Consider the following 25,943-nt stretch of genomic DNA (forward strand, 5'->3'; position numbering starts at 1 on the left):
ATGAGAATCTTCCAAGTAGACATGGTCTAGGGCCACCCTCATGAAGTTAAATGTTTGTAAAGAACATGAAGTACTGTATCAATATAATTTTCTTCTGAATATATTGAGTTAAATTGTGAAGCTTTAAAGAATCAAAGCTTTTGATTTACTTTTAGCTATTATTGTACAACTTTACCGTTTAAAAAACCTCCTGTTACCCCAGTTGGATCCAGGTTCCCTAGCAGTCTTTTTTATGTAGTGTCTAAATCATAGCAAAGCTGCTCTTGAGTATTTTCACCATTTTTACCAATCACATCCTCAATTACTAACATGCAGAAGCTTTGTATCTGTGCCCCAGTCTGTGCTAGAAGATCACCCACTTTTTTTTGGTCATATCCAATATACATGCATTTTATGCATGATTTTAAAAGTAATCCACATACCAGGCTGCACTTTTGTAATTGGGACAGATTTTATTTTTTTTTCAATTCCAAAAAGCAGCCTAAAACTTTTTGCTACAAAATATGTGTATCAGTCATTTTGACTAATAAGGGTAACAAATGAGTTACACTGACTTAAGCATGAGTTAGAATTCTGTGGCTGCATATTTTCTTAAAGGATGTTTTTTAAGTGTTTAGGTTTATTCATACAGAATTCAGCTTTCTGCACAAATTTAAATTAGCATTGATGATAACATCTTGTAGAAGGTGTTGATTTCAGAGGCTTTTTTCCTAAAGATTTAATGCAAATCATTGTGAAATTAATCTTTTTAAGACCTAGTAGCAGCCCAATTCCCTCCTGAGTAGTTCCTAAATTCTAGGTCTTTTGCTATCAAGTTCCACGCTGACTTCTTTGCATCTTTGTGCCATTTGATTTTTGATTTAATGAGTAAGCCTTCTGAATCCATAAGGGTGACATAGGTCTTTGGAGGTCTGCAGGAACAGCTCTTCCAAGGCATGTTTAAATCTGATCCAAAGCATGTAAATTCTAGTCCAACAGTTTTAAAAGCTATGAATAAGTGCTGATTATAAGTATTGTCTCTAGCATGCGTAGATTTGAGTGGGATGGTGCAACTGGATGTAGCACTTCATTAAGCTGCATGCTGTAATACTGTATTTTGCTGCTGTATATGTTGGAAGGCTGCTATCTCTGGTGGTCCATCCCTTTCCCCGGTCATTGATTGCAGAGCTCGCAGTACAAGGTATAGTAATTTTCTGAGGATAACAATTTCTGAAACATAATTATTTGCTGTATTGCTGGCCTGGAAGTTTTTCTTAAAGCTATCAAGTCTGAGCTCTGTCTCTCACGACAGCCACTAAGTAGGGGGAAAACTTTGCAAGCATTGAACCTGGTAAAAGCACGATGTACAGGAAGATTAACTAAATGGTTGAGAGTCACGGTGTGTGTCCAATTCGATAGAAGAATGCCTGTTATTGCTTTCATGTCTTCAGAATGCCTGGACACTGTAAGACTGTTGCTGGTAGTGTTTGTGGTCACGGAGTCTTCCTGGTGCACATGTAGTCATCACTGCTTCTGAGTAAGAGAGAAGAAAAGGAGGGGGAAGTGAGAGAAGTTGTTAAAAAAGCTCTGAAGTTTTCTGAGTACATAAAGAAAAATGTTCAACTGCTCATTCCTTTTTTTTTTTTTTTTAATGCATCTAGTGATAATCCCCAGCTATGTACAATTTCACGGCCAGGGAGAGTATCTGAGTACTTTTCCAGAATGTATATTAAAAAATGTGACCAGCATCTGTCAGATACAAGTCATCCTCTTTCTGGAGGATTGCTCAAGGCTTTAGAATTGCCAGTGCTGCAAGAGTCTAAGAGATCTTTGAAATATGTGGGGATTTCACTCTTATGCTTTTGCTAAAACAACTGTTTTAAAGTTTGTCCTTAAAACATAAGGTAAAGTTGATAGATAGGAAATTACAATGAGGTTAAGAGGCTCTTGGACAGTGTTTAAATGTATGTTTGTCTGATGTTCCCAAACTGCAAAGGCTAAAAGCAATGCGCTATTAAAAATTCTGTCCAAATGATGAGGCTAAATTTAAGGCTAGGCATCTCTGGAGTAGTAAGATCTCAAAGGACTCTGTGTCTGGATGATAGTGGTATGTGTCTCTCTGCTTTTCCAACTCCATTTTATCACAAGTATTGTGGTAATGAAATCCCAGTTCGTAGTCATGTGGGAATCCACACTTTCACTTTTTCAGGAATGAGGAAAGGTGGAGTGACCATGGAGCTGTAATTTCTGGGCACTGAAGGGAGCAGCAGCCCTACTCCTCCTTACTTATGTGGATGCTGTCTGCTGTATGAGAGATTTTCCCCAAACTGCATGTACAGAACCATAGAGGCAACAAACTTTCCAGGTCTTTTAGGCAAAGATACACGGTTTTTTCCTCACTAACACAAGCATAAGATGTATTCTCTGATTCTTTTTTTTTTTTTAGGTACTTCCTTCCATGCATTTAAGGTACAGAGCTGTAATACTAATCTGTTCTGAAAGTTACTGGCAACCCTCTCCATTCTGTGCTACTGTCTTAGAAGGAGAAAGATAAATCAAAGATCTCCCTAAGCACAAAACTTTGAACTTGTCAGATCCTGGGAAGTGAAGCTGGCACATTTTGCTTTTAAGAGTGTAAATGGCTCATGATTGTGGAAGTACATTTTTTTTTTGGTCTGAATGTGCTGATCTTTTTATGAAGGGAGACCTTCCCCTCCATTTCTGAAGTACCTCCATAAAAAAAAACCCAAAAAACCACTTCAGAGGCTTCTTTTTAAAGGGTCCTGGAGATTAAATGGAAGGGCTGTGCTATGACCTGAGGGCATCTTTTGATAGCTGCCCCAACAGGTGCTAAAGGACTGGATTCAGTGTTAAAGATAATCTTCTGAAGCTCTGAGTGCTCTTTTCTTCTATTTCTAATAGTGAGCAAAGTTTTTAGTCGTTATTTGAGATTCTGTTTTGCATTTTTTTCTGCAGAAGAATGAAAGTTTCTCCGCAGTGATAATTAGTGCTCTCATTTGCAGGTGCATGTTTGTGCTTTATGGTAACACTTCAATAATTTTGCTCACTGCGAAAGGAAAATAAGGGAGGTAAGCTTTCCTGTCTCTTGCCAGTAGCTGCCAATGCTTGCTATGGTTTCAAGAACGTTTGTATTAAGGTTTCCTCAGTGGTATCTGCTCTGCTGATGACGTTTTATGCAGCAGCTACACATTTCAAAGAAAGGTGGTATGCCAGGGTTTGGTCTCTGTGTATTTTATTAGAGTCAACTAGAATTGCTGGCCATGGATGCTTCTACATGCAGGCTGGGAACACCACAAAGACTTGAAGGTAAGGTGTGTGAATTAACCTCCTAGGCCTTTGCAGTGCTTATTTCCCCCTTCTACTCCTCTCTGATACTACAGTGTATTTGTTGTCCTTTGCTTTTCTGGCATCTGATCATTGATAGCAGTAGTAGTGGAAAAAAATGCTTTTGTTGTTGTTGTTGAAATCCACTGAAATACTTCTAGATATTTCAGTTAGAGATGCTTCTTTTGTGGCTCAGATCCACGTTAAACTCTGCATGACCCTACTTCACAAATGTTAAACGCTACTTCAATGTAACTTTCTTAATATCCTAACATACCATGGGCAGTTTTTGTACAGCTGAATAAGGACTTGATTCGGCTTGGGTATGGTGTACATGTATATATTATTTTACCCTGATCATACCTCTTCTAGTTTCCAGAGTATTCTACCCTTGGGAAGACTTCCTGTTTGTGCTATAATTTATCAACATGTTAACATCTGGCTTTGTAAATTCCTTATATTCCTTATATTCTCCAGGTGCATAAGAGCATCTGTAGTTCATCCTTTTGGGAGCAAATGTGGAAACTGTGTTGCATATGTCTTTAAAAAGAACAAAAGTGTACAATCTGCTTCCTATTTATTCATGTTGCTTGGTGATCCTATAGAAATGCACAGTAAAAGTAAAGCATTTATTGAAATTTGTAGCCCCACAGACTTCCTGCCATAGACTTTCCTATGTCACTTATCTTTTGGCTATGAGCCCACCATGTAAAGCTGTGTATTTACTATATCATTAGAAGTTTGGGTGTCATCATCTCCTGACATGTGACAGCCAGTGCAGGGAGGTGTGTGTGATCCCAGGCATGGGAAATGAAGATAGCTGCTAAACACCTTCCCTGGGTTGGGCTGTGTCTGCTCCTGATGAGGTCATTCATATATAAAGTAATCTGACAGGAAGCGTCTCATAGGAATGTTTCCTTCACTGATGGGAATATACATTCTTTATTGTTCTTCAGGATCATGGAGACTTTAAACACCATATGTTTCATGGACACACAAAAAATAGAAATTGTTTTAAAATCTGAATGAAGATATTGATACTTGAAAATGGTTTTTGCTTAGTTTAAATCAAGTGGACTTTATTCCTTTTATGAGTTGATAACAGATCTTTAGTGCATGAATGTGGTTTTATCACTCTGATTTCCTTTCATTTCGGACTTCAAATCTCTTGTCTAAAAATCAGTTTTGCCTGCCCTGCTGCCTGGTCTATCCAGTTTGATACAGAGGATTCCACAAGGGGCAGTGGTAGGAGGAGCATTCTTGGTATTTTACTCGATATTGTGGTTTTCTGATGCTGCTCAGAGTGCTTTCCTGGCAGGTAAATATTAATGAAGAGAAGGCAAATGAGGTGATTGCTGGGGTGTGAAGGAAGTCATACATGTCAACACTGCTGTTTGGTTGTGGTCTAATTGCACTTGTAGAAAGCTACATTTCATATTACACTAAGGAATGTTAACCAGTTATTCAAAAGAAAAAAGACTCTATTTTTTTCTTTTTGCAGCAGGTAGTAGATGCATGGAAGTCCTTGCCAGCAGTGATTTACAGGCAGAAGCTGCCATGGATTCAGTGAAAGCTGACTTGGAGAAGTGCTTGGAGAAGTGATCTGCTGAGGGTTACTAAGCAGATGCATCACATCCTGTTTGGAAAATCTGATTAAGTAGTTGGAGGTTTGTAGAATACTTGGGGGAAGCATCTTACTGTGAATTCCCCGTTGGGCCAGAAGGAAGTCAATGCAGGGAGGCCGTGACCTGGTAGAGCAGGTAGGAGGCTAGGCTGAGCTAGATGGAACATATGGCCTGAGGCAATGCCTCCTTTCTTATGATCTGTTTCTCCTCATCTTATGGCTGCTGTCTGGAAACACTACAGAAGTGCAGCTCAGGCATGCCAAACTATCCCTGCCATGCTTGCTGCTCATCTCTTCATTCTTTTTCCTTTGTACTCCTTACTATAATCTTGCTGTTTCTTCTCTGTGCCTGGCCTAGAGAGAAGGCCTGTACCCCACATTTGAGTCCCCAGGTTCCATTTTTTCTCTGCCGAGTTTCCATAGTCATCCCATACTGCAGTTAGCGTGTGCATGGAGAAATGGGGCTGCAGCAGCTGAAGAGTGACCTGCAGCTAAATCTCTGTGCAACAGTCTTTCTGGGAAGGAAGGCAAAAGGGGTTTCCACTGTGTTTGACACAAGTGATACTTGGTAATAGCAGTATGGGAAATGAGCGTGGGTGTGGGGCGTAATAACAGAGGTTTGCTGAATTTTTCCTTTATTCTGATGCTGCCTACTGTGCTTTCTATCAAATACTGTTTTAATGAGAAACTTTGTCATGGGCCAAATGATTAAGATTGATGGTTGGCTAAAAGCTGCCTTAAGACAAACTTTATGCTCATTTTTTTTACAAGTTGTGCCACTTACACAAAATGTTCTCAGTTTAATACTGGACTGGGCAGAGATGGGTGTACTGTGCCCTCGGAAGCTGCTGGAAGGCAGGAGGGATGTGGTGAGGTGCCCAGCCATCTCTGCCCTTGCTGCCAGCTGCCCAGCCCAAAGCTGGGTCTTGATAGCTGGTGGTTTCAGGGGTGCAAACCAGGCATTGCCCCTTGGCTTATCATCTGTGCTGGGCAGCTTGAAGCAAGAGGTAATAGCCAGGAGCAGCAGGAGCCAGCTCTGGCCTCTCATCCGGTTCCAGGTGCGGTTCGCTCTCCTCAGCCCTGATGCCCACTGGAAAGGCTGGGAGTGAGCGGGGCCTTCCCCTGGGGCGCCTTCACAGAATCACAGAATCAATTAAGTTGAAAGAGGCCTCTGAGATCATCGAGTCCAACCTATAACCAAACACCACCACATAACTAGACCATGGCACTACGTGCAATGTCCAGTCTGTCCTTAAACACCTCCAGGGACGGTTACTCCACCACCTCCCCGGGCAAACCATTCCAATATCTAATCCTCCTTTCTGTGGAGGAATTCTTCCTGATGTCCAACCTAAACTCCCCTGGTGCAGCTTAAGATTGTGTCCTCTCGTCCTGTCACTGGCTGCCCGGGAGAAGAGACCAACCCCCACCTGGCTAAAGCCTCCTATCAGGTAGTTGTAGAGAGCGATAAGGTCACCCCTGAGCCTCCTCTTCTCCAGGATAAACAACCCCAGCTCCCTCAGCCGCTCCTCACAGGACTTGTGCTCTAGACCCTCCACCAGCCCTGTTGCTGTTTTTCCTTCCCCCGCGGCCGCTTCCCGCTCGCTCCCCGGGCAGGGGGCGGCTCTGCCGGCGCAGCTGGCAGGAAGGCCCGGGGCGGGCAGGGAGGGAAGGGGAAGAGGCGGGGCCTGGAGCCCAGCAGTGTCAATAATACAATAGGGCTCTTGTGCGGCCGACGCCGCCGGAGGAGGAGCGGGCCGGGCTGCGGGCGCGCCGAGCACCCGGCACGCAGGGCGGGAGGTGCCGCCGGCCACGGGCCCGGGCGGGCGGGCGGGGGCGATGCGCGGCGGCGCCGGACGGCACCAGCAGCAGCCGCCGCCACTGCCGCGGCGGGAGCGCCAGCCCTGACGGCCGCGGCCGCCCACGCCGGTGAGCACGGCAGGAGCAGGAGGAGGAGGAGGCGGCGGCGCGCCGGGCCGAGCCGGCGGCGGGAGGTGAGCGCGGCCCGGGCCGCCCGCATGGAGGCGGGGCGGGGGGCGGGCGTCGGGGCCGCCGCGCCGGGCCTGTGCGCGGGGGAGGCGCCGGGCCTGCGGCGGCGGCGTTTGGCGCCAAGGCCGGGCAGGAGGGAGGAGGAAGCGGCGGCGGCGAGCGCGGGGAGGCGGCGGGTGCTGCGGGTACGTGGAGCGCCGGCGGAGCACGGCGGAGGGCGGGAGGGCGGGCGGACAGCATCCCCCGGGCGGCGCGGCGGGCAGCCCGTCCGGCGTGGGCGCTGCGGCCCCGGCCGCGTCCGGAGGGAAAAGTTGCGGCGGCTCCGGAGCCGGGCGGGCGCTGCGCCCGCGGCGGGCGGCAGGAGCTGGGCGGCCACCGGCCAAGCGCCCTTTTGTTCGCCGCAGCCCGGAGAGGCGGCGACCCGGCGGTGCCCGAGCCGGCGGGGCCCTGCGGAGCGCGGCTGGGCGTGGCGGGCGGGCAGACAGACAGACAGACAGACACAGCCGGGCGCTTGTCCGCCGCCGAGCACCGCTCCGCCGGTGTGTCGAGGAACTTGCTAGAACTGAGTTTGACAATGAAGCACTAGCGCAGCCCTACCGCCTGCCCGGCCAAGGTAAGTTTTATCCTGGGCGGCAGGGGCGGATGGCGCCCCAGTGCCCCCGTGCCTGTAGGGAGAGGAACGGGAAGGTCCCGACTTCAGTTCTCCAAATCAAACCTTCCTCCCTTGCATCGTGTTTGCTTTAATGCTGCTCATCTTTCTGCAAAGGCATGGCTTCGTCCTACGGACGTACAGCGGCCGGGGGATGTATCATAAGTAACACTTGCAAATAATAGTGTGAATGATTAATGGGAGAACTGGGTACAGGGCATCTCAAAATACATCTTAACAGGTAAATAAACACCGCTTTTCCCCTTTTTTTTACTATAGTTATTTTATGAAGAGCATTTGTAGTTATTTGAGGAGTTCAGCTATTGTTTGCAAATTGTTATAATGAGTGACTATGTAGTTTAATTAAAATATCACTAAATTAGTGCTGTACTTTAAAGCCCTATGTTTTTTTCATGTTCAGGAGGAATGGGATGCTGGAGACAACATCCAGTTGTGATTAGAAAACCTGTGATTAAGATACGCTAGATACCTGAAAGCTGTTGTGCCACTCTCATAATGTAAAAGAGCCTTTGCACTAAAACTGAAAAATTAGAACTGTATTTTGTCGTGGTGGTTGCAAAATGTTTTATCAGCAGCCAACTTTTTACGTCAGGTCGGTGCTTGGTGTGCGCTGTTCTGTAGAGCATCTCGAAGACACCTGCTCATCTCTACACAGCAAGACTGTATCTTTGTGATGGTTAGAGAGCTAACCTGAGAGCTAAATGGGCTGAGAGGAAAGGATAATGAGGCTGAAGGCACCTTTGCATAACTTTCAAGCTTGCTACAGAGTTCCTTAAGGAGACATCAGAAGAGCCTTCACCTGCACTTTACCAAAGGGAGAAAATGCAATTTGAAGTTGCTTTACTTAAGAAAGTACCTCTTCAAATTAGAGTCAAGTTAGTACTTTTAGTATCCCAAGTTTGTGCTGTTTTTTTTTTAACTGAACTTCTGACCTCTTTCCAGACTAGACGTGACATGCCCTGTTTTTATTGCAAAGAGGAGGAGAAGAAAGCTTTCTTTAAAAAACCTGGACTTTAGATGCAGTAAATGTAATCAAAATAATGAGAACTCTTTCTATTACCTGTCCTTCGTTTGATGTTTCCTCTTTCTAGGTTCCTATTACAGAACAGGCCTCCCTCCCTCCGCCAGCAGGAAAAATTCCTCTGAGTTGGGTTAGACTGTAGGTCTTTCTTTTGTTTTATTTGTTTATGTACATGTAGCAGATACCCACAAAGGTTTGCTAGGGAACATATGCAGTGGCATTTATTGGTAAGGACGCATGTTCATTTGGGATCTTGTTAAAACCATGAAAATCCACTGTGAATGTAAAAGCCTGGGACAGAGGATTTCAGTGTAGTGATAGAATAAACTGAGCTTTTTCCTTCTGTGCCATTCTGTGGACTTCCTCTCAGCAGCAGAAAATCAGGAAGTTTATGTTTGGGTTTTATTGGAATACCTGAGATTATTGTGGGCTTTTTGTTTTGATTTTCAAAATACACATAGTTTTCACAGAACCGGGTGATTCACTTATGGAGAAGAATTTACAAAGGCTTCTTAGCTCCAATTGAGTATTTTTACCTGTACAGCTTTATTTAAATATATATATATACATGTGGGCAGGCACGCATGTGTGGTCACTGTAGTAGGTCCCGTGTGCTGAGTGCTGTAGAGCATTTTGCCAAAGAGGTTGCTGCAGCTGGCCTGGGGGATGTCTTGGCGGGTGAACTGAACTCTGCTGGTGTGACAGCAAGCATCCAAGACCATGGAGAAAATGGCTGGATTTGTTAGACCTGTTGATGAGAAGTGAAGTTAAACCCTGTACAAGCTGCCTTGAGCTTGAAATTGATAGCCTGTGATCTATTAGGTAGCTTATTTCGATCTTTGAAATTAATCTCTGGCCATCATGGCCCGGTGGGTGAGGAGTGCGGCATGGTGTCTGGGCATCTTTGGTTAGCTTGACAAGACATGGGATGTATCTGGAGAATGTGTACCCATTTCTGGACTGCATCTTTTATGATCCGTGGATGAAAATGTCATGTAAACATCCATTTCTGTGGTTTGTCTTTCTCCTTTAGTCCTTAGAAGTCTCCTTCCGAAGTTGATATGTGGTTTGGGGGGCTATTACCCAAATAGGTTTGGTAGTGCAGTGTTATGCTCACTTTTCAGAAAATACCAGGCAATTTAATAGCAAAGAATGTTTTACTCAACTGAAATTTAAAAGTTAATATTTTGTTAAGTATGGGTATCATTCTCTCAATGCGTTTTATAACCAAAAACTTGCTGTTTTGTCTAGATCAGTGGTGGTGTTGCATTTTGCTTGGTGCCTTCTTGCATTATGGACAGAAATGGACTGAGCCAAGACTCGCTATTTGCATGTGCTGCTTAATCTCTCCCCATTCCCACAATTTTTATGGGAGCTACAGCTAAGTGGACGTGAGGGCTTTCAAATTCTATGGAGAAGGGAACCCTTCCTCTGAAATCATGTAGTGTTTCTCTTTTCTGAAGAGCTGAAGTGCCCATAGCACTTAAGGCTTTGTGTAATTGGAGACATAAATGCAGTTTTTACGTACTTTACTTAAAATGGAAACTAAGAAGTTAATAATAGCTCTTTTTGGGGATATTTATGTAATGGAAGGCAACATATGCTATTTGCATCTTGAAGAGCTGATGTACAAAATATTATGTCAGGGCCCTGGCAGGTTTTGTGCTGGCAGAGGCTAGGTCAATGGGAGTGGGAGATGCCAGAGATCTGTAGGGCTTGATGGCACCTCTGGAAAGTGAGATAACTATATGAAATTTTGCATTTTAGCACACAGCTGATTTTAATTAATCACTGCCATTAAAATGTGTGATAATTGATTTCTTTTATATTTATTCATGTTGAATGATCAATTACACCTGTCACTTTAAAATTACTTTTCTTAATAGTATCTTCTAGCTGCAACTGCACATCTGATGTTCAGAACCCCTAAAAAGTGTGTCTGTAGATAGTATTTTTCATTGATACTTTGACTTATTTTGTCTACAAGAAGGTACCTGGCAAAGAAATTTTGGAAGTGTAGTGTGACAGTCTGGATGTTGCCTTCTGTGTAAAGATGCTGATGTAATTACCAAGCACCTCCCTGTTTCCCTGGGCTGTTCACACTTTCATATTTATTTCTTTCCAAGTCGCTCTTTTCTAGATGACATCTGAACTTTTTCAGCACTTAATATTTTATTTCAGTGTATAGGAGACCAAGAATGTGGGGATTAGAGCAGTTTGGGATGTGTGATCTTGGACCTAACGAAAGGTCCTCCATTTGTAGAGCTGTAATGCGAGTTTTACTCGGATTTAAAGAAGTGGAAGAGACCCTGAGCTGTGAGTGTGACTGCGGAGGCTCCACTGGCACTTGCTAAGTTGCCCTCTTCAGAGGAGCAGGAGAAGGTGGGAAGATAAACTCATGACTGCTGATGTTATTTGTTATAATTTTCTCCGGGATTAAATGCTGGGATGCTTGCCTTAGCTTGTAAAACTTTGAAAACTTTGGAGTGCTTTCCCTCTTTAAAGTACACCTGTTACAGCATTAGATTATGGAGCTGTATTTCTTGCTTGGATTGAATGCTGAACATAACATATCATGTTGTTAATGCCTCCTTGTGTTTTAATTAGAGCTGTAGAAGATGTTAAAAAAACAAGTTTATACACATGCCTGATTGGTTGCTAAACTGAATATGCTTGTCACACAGTCTTGAGGGAATTGTGTAGTATTTTGCTAATCTACTGTCTAGGGCTTCCCCAAGCCCTCTTTCTTCTCAACCTTGCTCTAAACCTTCTTCCCACCTTGTTCTAAAAAATTCTTGCTTCAATGTTTTCTGAGAGTCTGTCTTATCTGCTTAAAGCTCCTGACTGTGTGGTAGCCTTTGCTGGTGAAAGGCTCAGGCCCTTGCTCATGTCCTACAGAGCAGTTTCATGCCTGCACAAGTGGTTTTGATGCACAGCAAGTCCAACAGCTTCTGAGGGTTAGTGGTGTGCAGTGGGTGAGTAAAGGGTGGGAATGCTTGGGATCCTCCAGAGGGATGGGTGGTACTCCACACACCAAGCTCTGCAAAGTGAAACAACTGACCAGGAACATTTATGAGAAATAGTTCTGTGCGGCTCTTAGGAAGTGTTTTCCAAGCTGTGTTTTACATTTTCAGGCAGTTCTTGATCTGGAGTATGCTGTTGGGTTGATGACAGGATAGTGAGAGGAAAACTTCTGCATAGGAGAAGTTCTGCCTGTGTGCTAACTAGCTTTTAATTGTGCTATATAGTTTATCACATAATACTGGATGACTGAAATTCTTTAAATATGCAAATAAATTATGTATTGGCTACAAATGTTAGATAAAAGTGTTTTTTGCCAATGGTATTTTGACCTTTTTAGCCACCAGCGTGCTTGTAACGTGGGTAGAGCCCTTCCCAAATCTTCGTTTGCGAAGCCTAGACGTGAATGAATTTTGGTTGTTAAATCACTGCAGTTTGGTTGGTAGGCTGATACGGTAACATGAGTGTTCACAAGCACTTGAAAACTATAACTAAGATATGACCTTTCATTCATTCTACTTAAAAAAAATGTAGGTATTGGCTTAACAGACCAGACAGTTTTTAAATAATCCTTTCTCTAAAGACCATGGTGGTATTGAGAAAATGATTACTTTTAATGTGCAAATACTTAAATCTTCCCCTATGTATCAAGTATAGCAGTATAAAATGGCAGTATTTTCTACCTGCTGACGTGTAGAAAACCTGACGTCTTGAACTGCAGGATATGAAAATGTATAGGAGAAATCTGTATCCTTTCAAGGGAGGAAAAAAATGGCCCTATTGGGATTACTTGTGTTAATTCTCTTTATTGTTCTGCTTTTAACTGCTTGTATTTATTTAATATTCTTTCAATGTCAGTTTGTAGGCTTTGATATCAAAGTGGCTGTAGAGGACTCATCATTGGAAACAGTGTTGTGTCCCACCCAGGTTTTGGCTTCAATGAAAAAAAACCCCGAAACCAAAGACCTTGTGGAGCTCAAATCCTCGGAATGTGAGCGAGTTAGAGACGCGCAGGAAAATGGTAGGCTCAGCAATTGTCTGCTGAGGAGGAGCCTAAGCAGAGGGAGAGGTAGCAGTAATACCTCTCTCACTTTTACTAGTACTTGCATGGGAAGAGGAGTAATAAACTGGTACTCCTCTTCCTGATTTCATACAAATAGACTTTTTCCCAGCCGGAAAGTAGTGACTGATATAGTGATTACTCAGCAGTGCAATGTAAATCTTGTTAGATCTTATTTGACAGGAGAGAGAAGAAATGCTCATTTCAAGCACAGGAATAGCTGCCTTTTTTTTTTTTTTTTTTGGTAGGAATCACTGACCATTTCTCTGAAAAGGGAAAGGTTGTTAGTGTTGCTGCTACGCTTTGATAGTGTTAACCTTATTTGGGGGAGTTCTAGCAACTCTTCAGCTTTGGCCTAATTAGAGAGCAGTTGTATTCTTTTACAAAAATCAAATTGACTGTCCTTTAGGCAACTGAAAGGCAAATACTTAAACCTGATAATGAAGTTGCAGTCTTTCTTATGTTAACAAAGTAATCATTTCCAGCGTAGCATGAAATGAGCAATCTTAAGAAGTAAGTGAAGCATTTTGTCTGACAAATTTGAACTTGCAGCTTTGCAACAGAATGTGCTAAGAGTGAAGGAGGAACCAAAAAGTTGATCTTAAAGCAAGATGCATGTTTATGGAAAAACAATATTGTAATGGCTGTTGGCATATATGGGAAGTAAAATTCACTCCTGTTTAATGGTATTGATTCTTTTATGGAAATTATTTTTTCAAAATATTCTGCCTGGGTTACAGATACTAATTTTCTTCACTCTGTTTGGTTAGTGCTTTTTCATCTTTCTGGGCCAAAAAAGAAAGGAAAAAAAGATGAAAAAAACTGTGGGATGAAATAATTCCATATTTTTATATAAATAGAAATTATGCAAGATGATTTTGTGTATTCTTTGCAACTGATATCCATCACTTCAGGTGATTTCATTTTGGTTTTTGTTGTTTTTGTACTTTTTACAATATCATACTGTAATTTCCAGTGACATTTTATGACAGTTGTGGAAATTGTTGAAGTTTTTCTTTATTTAGGTATTTTTCAGATGCCTAAATTGGTTGAAGTTAGTAGTAGGCATATTTTTGATACAGATACTTATTCATACACCTTGGGTACAAAGAGTTTACTTACAGTGGCAATTAAATGAGATTTTGCTAGTGACTGGCAGGTTACATCTATGTATGTTTCTGCAGTTTTGATGGAGCTCTGACTTGTTTTATTTGGTTGTATACACCTATACAGAGACAGAATAACTGTGGTACAACTATTGCAGAATGTCAAGACTTCTTTGTTTCAGTACTTAGTATTGCGTCTTTCCTCTGTTGCTTAAAACTGCATACATATGGTTCTTTGCTAGATCTGATCTGTGGTGTTTTCATTTTTCTTCCTTTATAAGTGCCATAAAACTTCAGGAGGTGGGACATAAGTTATTAGAAAGCTTACACTCCAATCAGCTCAGTATCAGTCAGAGCCCCGTGACTCCCATTATATGGATTAATCTGGCTTAGGTGCTGTCTTAGATGCTTTGTTTGGTGTCTTCTATGTACTTGTTTTAGATTTTCAGAAGCCTCTATATATAACAACAAACAGAGATGTGCATTAATTTAGGTTACTGAAGTCTAATAACTTTTGAAGATGACATTTTATTCTCTTTTTAAGATTACTGAAACAAATTTTTTTCTGTGTGTTCACTTCTGCGTGCTTGACTTCCGCATTTCAAACAGTCCATTTTTGAGGTATGAATGGCCTAAGAGTTGGAAAAAAATCTCTGAGGTAAAATAAAGAAGGAAAAAAAAAAACCTAAACTGCAGATGATAACTTGAATGTGATTTGTAGTTCCTACTTATCTCTCCCAACCATATCTTTGATGCCTTTGTAGTCTCCCGTCGACTGTCTCCTTTTTGCCTTAACTTTTCAATTTTTTCCCTGTTGTTGGAGAAAACAGCATTTCTAGTGAGTTCCTTGCAGTCTTCTTAGGACACTGTAAATCAGCTAGGTCAAATTAAATTTGTCTCCTATACCAGGCTACAGACACTATAGACTTATACATCATTTGCAGTTGGCCTGAATGTGTTTTGGTGGACTTTTTGGGTTGGTTTTGTTTTTTAATAAGATTTGTGTAGGCTTGCTTAGTCTGATGAAGGGAGCCTTTTCCTTCATCAGTGTTTTTATGTGAGGCTTTATTTTTTCTGTCTGGTACATTTGTGGGGGGTTACATATGTGTAAATATAAAAGCATCATCCACTGAAAATCAAGTTGTATTTTTTAATATTCATAAAAATAACGTATTCCTTCATTTTTCTGGTGAATGCTGATACTGGTCTGATGGCTATTTAGCTAGTGTTTAACAAACTTCTGTGTTATTACGCCTGTACATGTGCAAGTTGTACTTGGTTAAGTAAGTTGAATCTGTGTCTTTGGCTTAAACACACATCATCAATTGTATTTACTTTTGTACAAATAATAAGTATATTTAAAAAGCAAACTTGCTTTTAAGTTGAGGAAATGCTGGAAAAAGCAAGACAGTGACAAAGCATTGGTTTAGTGGATTTTGAAACATTTCAGTGCATCCTGATTACTTTTATCAAATCTTTTTTAGTCATTTTATACCCTATGATAATTTTTTTGACAAAATGCTTTTGTTTCTTTCCTACTTGAAATAATTTTAGGGAGTATATATTAAACTCATTCTATCAAAGAAACCAACTTTTATGACAATTTGAAGGTGTTGCACTGGTGTAACTATTATAATGATCTGAGTGGTCATATATGTTTAATTCTGAATAAATGATTTTAGTGCCAGCTCTTTGCACAAGGACTGTAGAAGTTGAGCCTGCTTCACTCCTGTTCAAGACTCCTTTGGCCATAATAAAGCATCTTTAGATCTATCTTTTAGAGGTTTTAATGCCACATTAGGGTGCTCTATGGCACCTCTGCCTGTTCGAGGTCTCTTATAGACTTGTAAAAATCTAATCAGTTAGAATTGTGGGTGTAACTGCATGATGGCAAATCTCAAAGGAGAAAAAGCTCAGCTCCTTTGTTTACTTTGCTTTCGAGCTTTCCAGATCTGAGAGGATTATAGAGGTTTTTGTGCTTCAGGTAAGCAGAAGTAATGTAAAACTCTCAGGGTGCAAACCTATTAAAGTAAGTTTTCTCTTCTGGTTTTTTTTTATTAAATACCAGTGTGTTGTGAGAGGCAGCGTTACCTGCTGTCCTCCTTGGAACTGGTGGAAACCCATCCATAATGATGGGAGTGGCAGACTCTCTATTTTTATCCCTTGCTATACAATGTCAAAAGCTTTGCTACCATAAAGGCATCAGCTTTATGTAGTAGAAGTCTTAATTTAATAAACTACAAGAAATCATAAAGGTCTGAGTATTTTAGACTATTCTATTAAAGGTCATGTTTTTCCTTTTGACAGTAAGTTTTCCTGGCAGCAGGTGCTTTAAAAAGGAATAGTTATCTTGCAATACAACTTAATCTTGCAACACCCCACCCTTCCCTAATATATTTGCATCAGGAAATTTTGAGAAGAAATAAACTCAGTTTTGTCATTTACAAGTTCTGCTCACAAATTCTTCAGATAAATGCTCTACTAGTTTCTGGCCTTGTTTTGGTGCTGACTTTAATTCCTGTTGACTCCACCAAGACCAAAGTTTCCCTGCTTGTTTCTCAGAGCTTGTCATGTGTTTTGTCTGACTGAGTGGGAATGACTTTGGAAAAGGATTAGTTAGTTGACACAGGTTTTTCTTTCATAGCAGTAAAAAAACTGCAACCCTTTCCAACCATTTAAGATCATCTTCAAGGAAGAAGTCATTTTTGGTTGCTGCTATGGAGTTTGCAGGCACAAAGGATGAAGTCGATAAAATCTTGTTTACTGTGTTTTCATGTCTGCTGCTTCATTAATTGTCATTAAATTGTGCTCCAAACCTTGTGTTTTGTGGTCTAAGTGCAAAGCTTGGATGCTTTATTTATTTATAGAGTTTCCCCCTTCAGGGGAAGGTGACAGTTTGAGTCCTGGTGTGATGTCTGACCAAGAAAGAACAGAGGAACTTTCCTTATGAAATATCACAAACGCCTGTGTCCCAAGTTTCATAAAGGATGTCAAAAGAACTTTAAATCACTGCAGTGAGCAAGTGAAGTTAATATTGTTACTTTTTTCTTGCCCTTTTGCTTTTTTTTCTCTGGGAACTGTTTTGATGTGAGGCGAGCTGTTAATGAGGGTTATTTTTCTGTGGCCACTGAGACTCCCTTCAGGGCCAGGAGTATTCAGTATATCCACACTGTTTTACTCAAATTCTGCATAGCCAAAGCAGTTGAAGAAACTTGAAATTGCATGCTTTGTGGGTTGTGTGAATCCCTGTATTGTACATTGGTGAGTGTCACAACTTAATATAGCCAGAAAAGGAGACAAGTTCTTTCCTTGACTACTGTCATCCAACTGCGAGATAAAACTGAGATAACCTTCCTTCTGTAATCCAGACATATATTAATCTTTTTTTTTTTAAGGTAACAGATGTCAATCAGTTATAGGTGACATTTTGGGATTTGGGGTTTTTTTGTGTGTATGGGGTAGGGTTTTTTTGTTTTGTGGGTTTTTGTTTTTGTTTGTAGTTTTCTATTTTTCCTAGTTGCATTGACCGTGATGGGAACAGAAGCTCAGAAGGTGCATTTGTTTTGTAAAAGCTGATAGTGGTTTGAGGCATGAGCTCCTCCTGGCACTAGCCAGCAACTGGTGGTCATCCTGCAAGTAAGTGGTTGAAGCAAAATAGCACAACATAGATAGGAAAAGCTTGCACAGACCAGTCTTCTGGCAGAAGTGATGGGAATGACCATAGGTGCTTGTGTGCTCTACGTAGGCAGCAGCAGAGTCCTGTGATGGAACGGGGTTCAGAGGAAGGGAAACAGCATTGAGGCTGAATCTCTGTGGACGGGAGAGGGCTGGAAAGATGAGGTGGAAAAAGAAGGATGGCCTTTGCAGGTGTGGCAGCCACTGACACGTTACACAATGCTGAAGTTGACGCCTGAAGAGTGCATGTGAGGAGAGGAGGAAGAAAGATCCAAGCACGTATCTGATTCCTGAAGGTATCCATTTACAGGGCTGCAAATCAGCAGTTGAATCTGTGAGAGGAGAGATTTCTGGCATCATTCTGTCTTTGGTGTGTGAGCTGGCTGTCCTGAATGTGCTGGGCACTTGGAATCTCACTGTAAAGACCTTTCCATTTGATGCATGGGGAGTTCAAAGCCTTATGAGGTTTGCTGTTTCTTGTTCCTGAGCCAGAGATCTAACTTGAAGGCATCGAAGTGCACAGTTTGGTATTACTTCAGTCTGAAGTTTAAATCTGTCCCTTCATATTTTATATTGTCAGTGTGTGGAGGATCCACACACTGCTTTTAGCATTTGTGACTCTCTTGTGTTTGTGGCGGGATCATGGGACTTCCTGTGGAGAGTATGAGAGTGGCATGGCTGTGCCATCAGAAACATAACATCTGTTATCATACCATGCTTTAGAAATTCTCACACTTGGTGAATAGTTTTGTTTTCTATTTTAAGATCTCCACTAAAGGTCTGTAGCTGCACAAATATAGTTGCATTAAATAATGGAATTCAGCTGTGGAAAAAGATGCTTCTAGGTCATCTAGATTATGGCTTCTGAAATGTTGAACGTCCCTTCAGAAAATAGCATGAAATAGTACTGCCATCAGTCAACTGTAGGAAAGGCACACGAGCACATCTGTTTAGTACGGGTAGTACAATTGGAATGAGGTGGGTGGGTAGTTAATATCCAACTGGACAACATGTGGCTGTGGCTAGTTTTCAAGCTCCTTGTAGTAGGTATCACCAAAATACATTTGTTGTTTCTGCCTATACCTCATTCCAGGTTTGTGGATCAGGAAGCATCTTGCCAGTTCTGATATTTTTATGTCAGTTTGGCCTTCTGTCACATGCATTTGTGATCTCTTTCTGTTATGTTACTCTGCATTGAAATGCAACCTACTGCAGGGAATACCCACTCTTCAGAGAGAGATGCACTCTGCACCACACTGAAGTAACACATCTCCTTAACGTTTTGTCCTGAAAAAGAGGAGCAGGTGCCTGAGCTGGTGTGCGCTATCTATCCTTGCATGCAGCTGTACACTGTAGCATCCGTCAGGTTATAAATCCCTCAGTTTCTAATGCAGACAAGAGAGACATAGTGGTGGAATAGCTACCTGGGTTTGCTTTCCTCTCACCAGCACACAGCAATATGTACGTATGCTGTGGAGTGGCTGAGGCACAGTACTTGCTGCTCCACAGCAGCACATCTGCATGGTGAGGTGCAGTCCTCAGTGCAGACAGGCTGAACAAACCACTTTGTGCAGTCCTCTTTATACTCAAGTCCCATTTATTGTTGCCTTGCCCTCCGGCTGGTTTGAGAAAAGCTGAGCTCCGTGGAGCATGTTGTCTTGGCAGTGCAGCAACCAGGACTCTTGTCCAGTCTTTGTTTAAACGTCAAGAGCTGCAGCCTCCAATCCTTCCCGTGGGGACGTGGGTCAGCAGTTCTGACTCTCAGGCCGTTTCCTTAATGCTAAGTTTAAACTTTTTGGTTTTTCTTAAATTTGTCCCATTACATCTTACCTCTTACAGAACCATGCTTTTGTTTGACTAATGCTGATATCCTACTGGTGTATGAAGAATGTTAACAACTTTGCACCTTAGGTTAGGTGTTTAAATTAAATCCTGCGTGTATGTTGGTATTGGTAGCCCTTCCTTGTAAGGGTAGTTGTTTCAGCCCCTGACTCACGTTTTTGCATGTATATGTTAATTATGTTGCGTAACAAGCAATTCCAAACAATGAATAAGAAGTTTTGAGTATTTTGCAGGATGGCTGGCACTACACATGCACTGAATAACTACTGCTGTGTTGGGTCACCATCTGAGCGCCTGGGGCCCGGGACTTTAGAGTATTTCATAAAACGTCTTGATGGCAGTTGTTAGTTGTCTTATGAAACCTATCCTTCTAGACATCCTGCTGCATTGTTTGTCTGAAAGTGGGGTAAGCTGCTGTGGGAAATTGTTTTCCCAGCAAGTTTTAATTGGTTGCTGGGAATTACTAAATCACTGCTATTATTAAGAGTAGGTTTGTTGTGTGTAAAGGTGTAATGAAATATTTTTGTGAAGGTGCTAGAGAGTTGCAGTATTTACTGGGTGCTTTCCATGTCTCAGACTTATCTGAAGATGAGATGGACTATCTTTAGATTTTTTACAATGACATTGTGAATTTATACTGAATTACTTTATTGGCTAAGCCAGTGTGGAAGAGAAGTAAAAATCATGAACCTGCAGAGTACTCACTGTAGTTAGACCTGTTAGAAACTGGTGAAGAAGAAGCAACAAATCCCGGTTTATTACAAGGAAAAATGCAACACTGTTTGCTATGAAGACTTAGTAAGTATTTTAGAAGACTTTTCTTAAAGCTTAGTGACTTTTTCTTTTCTACTTCTAGGCCCTGTAGGATAAGTATTGCCTGGAAATAGCTCTTCAGTTAAATATGATGGATACTGTTTTGGTATTTGGATACTTGTTCCTATTATGATTTTTTTCCAGAACTATAAAGGGAAGAGTACCATTATCTTCCTGCTTCATACTAGACTTATAATCTCAAAACCTACTGGCTTTCTTTCTTATGCTGTCTTGATAGTATTAACATTTTGATCTGCTGTTTGTAAGAGGTTGTAGTGGTACACTGTCTAGTGTTACTGGTAGTCCACAGGGAGCTGTCTGTATGTGTTAGGTGTCTGAAACAGTCTGTAAAAAAAAATGGAAATAATAAAATGATTTTCTAATACCTTTCCCACATAAGCAGTGTTATATCTGTGGGATTATTTATGAGGAAGGAGATGTGAAGCATCAAAAGACCAGCTTTCTAATTCAGTTTTCAAAGTCATTTGTGAGGTAGGAATTGCTCAGTAGATGATGCGAGTTACCAGACAAAGCATGTTATCAGAATCAAGCTAAGGATATATGGATTACGTGAAATGCTCTTAGGAATGTTTGCAGCTGCTGAGAAACCTGAGAGGATAGTTGCTAATGGGTTTCAAACAAGACAGGTGAATTAATACTTGCTATTAATTGATGTAGGTGAAGGAATGAGGACTGTTCTTTCAATACTCGGATGAAGCTGGGTGGAGCTGCGTGTCTATTTGAGAAGATGCTTTGAACTTAGTTACTTTGACAGATTGGAGAAGGAGTCTGGAAGGAGGGGTTGGATAGGGTGGAGGGGCAGCTCTGTGGCTGGAAGTTTTGGCTGTATTCCTGCAGGCTGTGCGCAGTGGGCCCAGCAGCAACCACTGCTCACAGCAGGTCGTGAAGCAAGAGAGTCACCCTGTTGCAAAAGCAAATGCACTGGAGTTTATACGTAGGATTATTATCTGAGACTCATGTAAGAGTAAAGGATATTTTTCTGTAAAAAGAAAATAGTCTTTTCCGTGTAGGGAAGGATTTAACTGGGAGACTTTGTCCAGATTTGGGCATCACCTCATACTGTTTTGTGTGGAGGGTAGCAACTAGAAGAATCAGAAATGTAGAAAACATGTCATCTAAGCAGAGGGTGAAAGAACCAGGTTTTATTTAGTTTGGAGAAATGACAAGGATGTACTGACAAAAGAGTTAACCTCAGGTTTGAACACTAAGCTTAACTGTGGAAAGAAGAAAAGGGTGATTTCTTCAGAGTCCAGTGCAGAGAGAGACTTGGTAAAGGGCTTGAGCTGCACTGAGGGAGATGTGTACTTTAAGTACTGGGACAAGCTTTCTGGCAGTAAGGGTTGCACAGAGTGGTAGGGGCTCCCGTGGAGAGCCTCTGTTATGCACAGTCTGAGCTCTTGGCCCTATCTAGCTGCCCTTTTCCAGGACCCTGGCACATCTTTTTTCTGTGACCATCTCTGTTTTTTTAAAATCGCAGTGTAGTGTGTGGGACAGTTGAAGAGAAAAACATGAAGTGCTGTTTTCAACCAGCACAATTCTTGTTTTGGTGGCTTGACTGTTGGTAAGTACTATGGTAAATTACAGAGAGAGTGATAGTATAACAGTAGTGATAACTGCAAAAATAGATCTGTGTTCCAAATGGCCTTCTGTTGTTAAAAGTTGTATTTTAAGAAATAAGTCTTGCTGATGCTTTTTTCCCTGGTGACGCTTAGTTTCCAGGCAGTATTTATGAAAAGCTACTGTGCATTTCTATGTTTTATTTTCTGTGTCTACGCTCTTCATTAGTTCCTATAGTTTTTTATTTGTTTGTTTTTCTGTTTCTTTTTGCCACAGTTTCTGTTGCTGACCCCTTACTTTTTCAAATGCACCTGGACAGTGCAAGTGTGATGTCTGTTGGCACAGTGTGTGTGGAGGGGAGGGTGAGCATCTCCTGTGCATTCTTCACCCTGCTGTTCATGGGGAGGTTGGCACCATTCCAGGCTGTAGGGCACTCTTCCTTTTTTTTATCTACTGGGGAAGAGCCCTCAATCATTAATTTGAGGTGACTTAGTTTAATGTTTCTCAGTTGACATGTTAAGACTAGTTTTCAAAAAAGGAAGGGGGAAAGGGTATTTTGTGGGGGAAACTATACTTTTCATCCTATTTTGTGTATTTTTTTCATGCTTGTGAAATAACTAAAGTTGAGACTGAAGATTATGACTGTATACTGTAAGGATTAGAGAAGGAAAAAAATTTTATCTTAACCTTTCAGTATTTCAGAGCTTGTCTTGGCATTTAACTGAGCAAATAAATGTGTTTTTAATGAAGAGTTCAAAAATGTATTAGTTTTGTGGTTCAGCTGGGAGGCAAAAGCTGTGGTTTTGTTCACACTTGAAAGTTGTAGGCTGTGTTGCATTTTAATGATGCCATTTGAGCTGCCACAACCAGAGCTTTGCTTGTGTTTCTATGGAAAATATACATTAAATGGGTTCAATTAGAACACTAAAGAATTATCCCATAATGAAACATCTCATAAGAAAAATTTATTCAAAGTCATGTTTGGAAAACTTAGCCAGCCATTTATTAATTATTTACTTATTTTCTTCGCTTGCCCTCCCTCCCCCAGTGCATTTTGTGGGTGAGGCTCTTGGCATTTCTTAGCTGGAGGGTAGAGGCAGAGTACCAGCCAGAGTAATACCAGGCAGAGCAGCAGTTCGGCCTTTAAATCGAGTCCCTCTGGTCACTCCCACTCCCTGTGTGTCTGTTGGGCACACTGTCTTTCTGCTGCGCATGAGCTGGGTCCCTCTGGATGGAGCCTGGAGGCTCCCATCGATGCTCCTGCCTAGTGCACTGCGTCTCCTGCTTGTGGACCCTGCTGATTGCTTCAGGCTCTGTGTGTGGTGGCGGTGGTGGCAGAGTGCTTATCTCGAGTTAAAAACCCGACCCACGTAACATGATTCATGTTTCAGCAACCTTGGCTCTGGTACTGCTTTGATCTACAGATCTTTTTGCATTGCTCAAAGTTAATTGCTTAATGTGGGGTATAGCCAGAGAGTGTCAAGGAGATGGGAAGAGGAACCTAGGATGATTTAAAAAAAAACCAAAATGAAAAACCCCAAACCAACCAAGGACTTCCTGCCTCCCCTCCAAAAAACCCCAACTAAACACAAAAACACAAAAGCCCCAAAGACAAAACTAAATCAAAGAAAATTAATGTAGCCAAAACTTTAAAATTTTGTACAGTCAACATACAGGAGCTATAATATATTGTGTGTTCCCCTTCTTCCTCTGCCTCCCCACCTCCCCTACCTCAGATTCTAAGGAAATGTTTTCCTTTGATGCCACAGCTTAAGTTGAGCAACAATAGCTGTAATAAGTAATGGGATCTGTGCCACTCCTCAGTGGATGGGTGGTTGTATCCTTTTCTTCTACTGCAGATGGGTGGAGAAGCACAAATGTTAGAGCATGGTGCTGACACTCTGGCCAGAAACTGCCTGATTTTGGTTAGAAAAACGTCGTCATCTCCCCCGTTTTTTATTTTTTTTCTTCTGGCAGGGTATACAGTTTTCGGTTCCTTGGTTTTTACTTGAATTTTTGCTCTCTAATACTTTCTTCCCCAGCTCATAGCTGTCCTGTTTTTTTGACTTTTTACTCCAAGGCATGGGGCAGACTGCCTGCTAGGACAGACCCTGGTCGAGCTGCTGACATCTCTGAGGAGCTGCAACTAATCTGTTGGGTGTAACGACTTTAATGCTTTTGCCATGTACATTACAATAGGGCACAAAACATACATGTGCTGGATCCTGCAGGAAGGGAATGGGGCAGTTGGTGGAGGCAAAAATTCCTTCTATTCCCTTACTTAGTACTGCTCAAGTCTTGGGACTAGATTAAAAAGGGTGAGTAAGCAGAATCCCTGCCAGGGAAGCTGAGCTATCTGGGATTGTCAAGGAGAGGTCTGAAGGAATGTTGTGAAGAATTAAACGGGGAGCCACATGGAGCTTTCCCTCTATACTTACTTTGTTTGTCCTCTTATGCATTTATAAGCATGCTTGATTCATAGAAGACCCTCTTGAATGACGAAAGCATCAGTGTATTTGGAGAAATCAACCCCTTAAGCCAGCTGAATAAGTGTGCAGCTATCTCAGCTATCTGAACGTGCTTGGTGTTTTGGGTTTTGGTGGGGTTTTTTTGTATTCTCAAAACAGGATAGAGAACATACTAATTAAAATATCATTTTGTTGGTATTGGTAACGTCGGTTCCCATTCAGGTTAGGAGGGTGACAAAATCAACTTTGAGGTTATTCTTACAAATTTATTTTTAATTGTGGTACTTAACTGCATTTATACTGTAGTACGTGCACATATAGCTGATACATTTTGTTTTTCCACATGTTAAAGTGAGAATTATGGAATTTAAGGCTTTATATTATGGATGTGTCATTTAGTTGTGAAAGTTGCAATAAAAAGATAATACACCCTTCACTTACTTGCCAAAAATTAAATTGTAGCTCAAACTTGAAATGCCTGTTGTCACTCCTTCTACCTAAATAGCACTCCTTTCATTTTTTTAGGAGCTTGTGATGTCATCAGTGGAAGCGAAAACATCTACCTCGTGACCTGGCATGTAAGTGAAGGAGGAACTGATACCTAAAAATAAATAAATGTGTGTGTTGGCGTTTACAATGTGTAAATTGAACCTATATACCTTCACCTTTCACATATCATGTTTTAAATGAAAGCTTTTTGAATTTTAAAGAAATTAAAGTCTTTTAAAGGGGAGAAAGTCATAAAAGAAGCTGTTAACAATAAGATTTCAGCATGCAGAACCCTGTGTAATAATCTCAGTTAAAATCTACCTTGATGTATCCCATAATACTTGGAAGGCTGGTAGGCATAGATGGAATAATTTTATCTTACCACAATATTTACATGTGCTGCTTCTACTCCCTTTTATTCTGTTCTTCTTTTCTGGATATAAATTCTGATAGTTGTGATGAATGCATAATATACACAGTGATACCCTTCCTAAAATTAAGAAGTCTAGTTGTGCAGAAGGTTTAGATTCTTTTATGTACTCAAGGCACTTCATAGTGAACTTTCTGCAGCTTTGTGACACTTCTATTTTTTTCCCTTAAGTAAGCAAAAATATTTCAATCCTCTGCAGAGGCGTTTTCAGAGATTCTTTTTTTTTCTTTTTTGTCTACCCACTCTCTGCTTTTCTTTTATGTGGCTTAGAGGATTAAAGTGCAGTCAGTGCTTTGAGGGGCCGATGTCAGCGGTGAGCTGGGTTTTCCTAATTGGTGCCAACACCTGTCCCTCATTATGAAGCCTCGTTCAAGCTATCCGGTGAACCGAGGTAACCAGTCTCCCTTACATGTCTCTAACGTGATTATAAAGCCCTCTCCTGATACAAGTTTTATTACTTATTCAACTTTTGGAGTGGTGTGGAAAGTGAAGCTAAGCTGAGCCATTTGGCTGGCTAACAAAGATCATAAGGAGTAGCAAAGAGAAGGATGCAGTCATCTCAATTTCAAGACTTTTCGTTCAAAGCTTACTTCTACTTTGACTGTTTAAACTAAAACAAAACAAAAAAAGAGGAGAGGGGAGTGTTGGTTTTTTTTTTTCCCTAGTTTTCAGTGTCAGATACTCTGAATTTAGAGACCAGATCTACAGATTCCAGCTGAGCTGTGAACATCTGAGTGCAGCTGCTATTGTGCATAACCCATTGATTTTCTGCAAATAGAGCTTTGGCCTTGACTACTCTTGCACCATCTCTTTGTCTTCAAGGGGTCAGGGCT

At 41.5% G+C, this 25,943-nt stretch overlaps 1 protein-coding gene across 2 annotated transcripts in view; it reads left to right on the plus strand.

Annotated features, from left to right (window-relative positions):
- Positions 1-6,898: 6,898 nt before the first annotated feature.
- Positions 6,899-25,943, plus strand: part of JADE3 (jade family PHD finger 3) — a 72,254-nt gene continuing 53,209 nt past the window's right edge. For both annotated transcript variants that reach the window (XM_017818446.1, XM_017818447.1), the window contains exons 1-2: positions 6,899-6,942; positions 24,717-24,769. The gene's annotated coding sequence lies outside the window, so the exon portion shown is untranslated. The remainder of the gene's footprint in view (positions 6,943-24,716; positions 24,770-25,943) is intronic.

Source organism: Lepidothrix coronata, unplaced genomic scaffold (genome assembly GCF_001604755.1).
Source record: "Lepidothrix coronata isolate B3197 unplaced genomic scaffold, Lepidothrix_coronata-1.0 Scaffold68, whole genome shotgun sequence".
Classification (NCBI taxonomy): domain Eukaryota; kingdom Metazoa; phylum Chordata; class Aves; order Passeriformes; family Pipridae; genus Lepidothrix; species Lepidothrix coronata.